Below are 3,955 nucleotides of genomic sequence, written 5' to 3' on the forward strand. Positions count from 1 at the left end.
CAGTGTGTTACCCATGTGTGTAAATTTAAGAGACAGACATGAGGACAGATATATGTGCGTGTGTGTCAGTGCAATGCACACCTGTGCGCTTTGATGAAATTCACAATACAAGCAGGACAAGCACCAATGACTGGCCAGAAGTGCAGTACACTTTGTTGGGTATTGTATCCCTCGGGAAACCCCTTCCTCTCCTGACATCCATGACATGGAGCATTCCTCTCAGGCTGGTGACCCCACATGACGGACGAGAACCTCCATGCCTATAACCAACTGATGAGATCTGCTGCAGCCCTAAGAGAGTGAAAGGTAGAGGTTGTGATCAGGAATGTGGAAAAAAAAAATCAATCTGTTAGGTTTACAGTAGATCACGGCAGCAAGGAGAAAGGAATACATGGCATGTAATCAAAAAATGAAAATCACTCTGATTTTAAATCTTGATTTAACAGGACTGGTCACTCTTTGTGTAGCTACCTGACACCCCTGTTTTCATAGTAATTTATGAGCCTTGACCTGTGAATCTGAACACCCAGCTCTGGCCTCCAAAAACCCATCTTCTTTATGGGTATCATAACCCCTCTTTGAACTGTTTGCTTGGAATCACAGCTTTCACAAAGTCTTAAATGTGAAAACCGATAGTCATGACGAAACTTTTGGTTTCCCTCTCTTTTTTTTCTGGTGAGGGTTACGGTTAGGATAAAGGTAAAGGTGGGGTTACTTTTCAGCCTTTTCTGGGAACATTACAGCTTGCCCATACAGTTTTAGCCACAGTGCAAACACCACTAACACAAGGGTATACAGAACGTCTGTGCAGCATAGCCTTTTATACATCCAGTTAGCCCACATTTACCTGGAGGACTCTGTATCACAGTGCAGCTCTTGTCATGGTAGAGGAATAGCTGAATGAGAGATTCTCAAACAGGGGCAGTAATTTGCAGAGTGTGTTTCTAAGTTATTCTAGCTCCCTGCAGCTCAGCAGTGGCTGACCCCTCTCCCCTTCTGTCTGCTAAGAGGCCTACAGGGAGGAATCAGCCCAAATTACCTTTATTGATCCAGAGAGACAGGTGAATACCAAGCAGGTCTCTTTTCCCTTCACTTGTCTTATCTCTCATCCAGCATTTTCATCTCCCCATCCCCCCTCCCTGCCTGCAAGAAGACAAAATTTAAAAAAAAAAGAGAGAGAGAGAGAGAGAAACAGGGAGCGTTTATGTGAGAGGGAGTGTTCTAACCAGCACATGCTACTGTATCAGCCACAGCAGTGATTTACTGGTCACATTCGTGTTGCTGTGATTAAACCTGCCTTCTCTCTCCTCGTTCATCTTTCACAAGCTACCGAGTGAACGGGAACGGCGAGCGCCTGTTTTTCTGTCTCCAATCTGCCGTTGTCCTTTCGCCCCAGCATACAAATCACTGTAGCGGTGGAAAAGATACTCCATTAGGTCCAACTCTGAGTTAAATCAATGCGTGACTTATCAAATGAAATAGGGGATTATGAGGTAATCACCTGACAAACGTTACTGAAATTGTAATTATCTCCACTGCACACATCTCAGAGACGGAAGACCAAACTAACTATTTAAGAGGAGGGTGGGATAACAGGGTACAGAAAAGCACAACTGCCTTTTCTCTTAGATAGCAGTGTGAGCCAGCATGTTCGTGGAGCGAGAAGAACCAGAGCAACTCTTTGGTTTATTTCACTCAGCAGAGATATATGTAGCTACTAAGGGGTTCACTTCATTGACAGATCTATGCTTTAGCTTGTGGAAAACTGCTGCCCAGTCTGTTTGTTTCTCCTGCTTCATGACACGCGTGTCCTCTTTACATCATTTTTTTAAGGAAAACTGCTGTTATTAGTTTATTGTTGCTTTACTTTGAAAATTGGAGTTATAGAAATGTCTTTTTTTATTTCACTGTGAGTAGAAATCAGTTATTTACCTTTGCCGGCTAAAGCAGAAACCCCTGACAATGTATCCATATATTTTATCTCAGCAGCAGGAAATAGAAGATATTCAGTATTTCCAGAAATTAAACTTCCAGAATGATATAATGATCTATTCCAGTGTATAAACAATTTATATCATTACATTTCTTAATAGGTGCAGATTCTGCATCATAAATGACATGTTAAGTATTTTCCTATGCATTCATCTGTACAGTGATGTACAAAGAAACATCACAGGAGGGACGTTCTGTAAAACTCTGTTTTTATATACATATAGAGTTTGAATTTTACTCCATCATATAACTGAAATTCACTGATTACTTCTCAAGTACAACACAGCCCCCAAGTGGATGTACTGAACTATTACACTGCAGTGCTGCAAACCAGGGGAAGACTCACTTTTGGCTCTCTTGCCCCATCTTTTGGTCAAAAACCCACATTGAGCTTTGTAGCTTTCTAAATGCATTGCATTTATATAGCGCTTTTCGAGATCCTCAAAGCGCTTTATAGTTCCACTCTTCATTCACTCTCACATTCACACACTGGTGGAGGCAAGCTACAGTTGTAGCTACAGCTGCCCTGGGGCAGACTGACAGAAGCGAGGCTGCCATATCGCGCCATCGGCCCCACTGGCCATCACCAGTAGGCGGTAGGTGAAGTGTCTCGCCCAAGGACACAACGACCGAGACTGTCCGAGCTGGGGCTTTCAATTACAAGACGAACTGCCAACTCTTGAGCCATGATCGCCCCAACTAGATTGAAAACTCCATTAGGATATGTGCAGCCTATCTACATTATTAAGGGTTGCATTGCATTCAGTCCCCTAAAAATGAAATGAAATGTTCATTAGAGTTTTTACCAATTTTATGCACACAAATAATGAAACACAATTCTCTAAAGGTTCTGTGTAATCTGCAAAAGTTTCTCTATAGTGTAGTGGTTTACAATTTGCCTAGCACAGGAAAGCTCCCTGGTTTGATCCCAGGAAGTGACACAAACCAAGACATTCACAGCTACCTGCTAAGGTGACACATTAAGAATCAGCAAGCAGCTAAAAGTAGCTTCTTCATGTATCATCTGAGTGATGATATTGAAAATCCCATCAAATAAACACGACTTCAAGCACAGTTCCATTGGTCTGCATTGGTTGCATTATTTCACACACTTTGTTCACCTCGAAACACTGGCCTTCAAAATGCAATAACATGACTACCAATTAGTCTCAGTCATGTTGCACCTGTTCAAACATATTTGGAAGAACAATTTAATCATGTGTCAGAGCATAAAAGAGGCCTCAAGTGACTTATACAAGTGTTAGACAAGAAGATGTAGCAGCAACAACACAGAGGAAGAGGAAGGCAATTAGCATTTGTGTGTGTGTGTGTGGGGGGGTTGATTACTGTAAGCATACTACTACACATCATATGACAGTATTAAATATTTATTTTGTTGTAGTTCTGTATATATGCACTTACTGTACTGTTTCCTAATGTGTTTATATTACACAGATATAATTATTGACTTTTGCTACATTTTTTACTATGTAAAACAAGTAAAACTTTGGATGGATGGATAGATAGAACAGCAATTTGGCATTTTAATCAAAACATTTTCTGCTTTTTTTGTAAAACGGTAAAGCTGAAATTTAAGCATAACGATAATAATTATAATTTTCATTAAAGAGCATGTCCATACTTGTGGATTAACCATTACAGAAACATAAAAAATGTTAAACATAAAAAAGAAACATAAAAATGACAGAGATGTGTGAAGGTTTGAGCATTCAACACTTTCAGATTGTGCTTTAAATTTTTTGAGAAACTGAGCCAGAGTTTTTGGAAATGTGTTTGAACAATTTCTTTATCTAAAACATATACATCATCCCTACCTAACATTCTCCAACTTAAACATTGAGAAGAAAAACTGTGCTAGAATTTACCATGTGAAATTCATACCTTAATTCATATACATCACATTTTCTATTCCACACCAGTGGTGCTTCTTGTCTACAAATCT

This window comes from Diplotaxodon limnothrissa, linkage group LG15 (genome assembly GCF_057381915.1).
Source record: "Diplotaxodon limnothrissa isolate DT_005_m linkage group LG15, D_limnothrissa_male_GT1.1, whole genome shotgun sequence".
In the NCBI taxonomy this organism is placed as follows: domain Eukaryota; kingdom Metazoa; phylum Chordata; class Actinopteri; order Cichliformes; family Cichlidae; genus Diplotaxodon; species Diplotaxodon limnothrissa.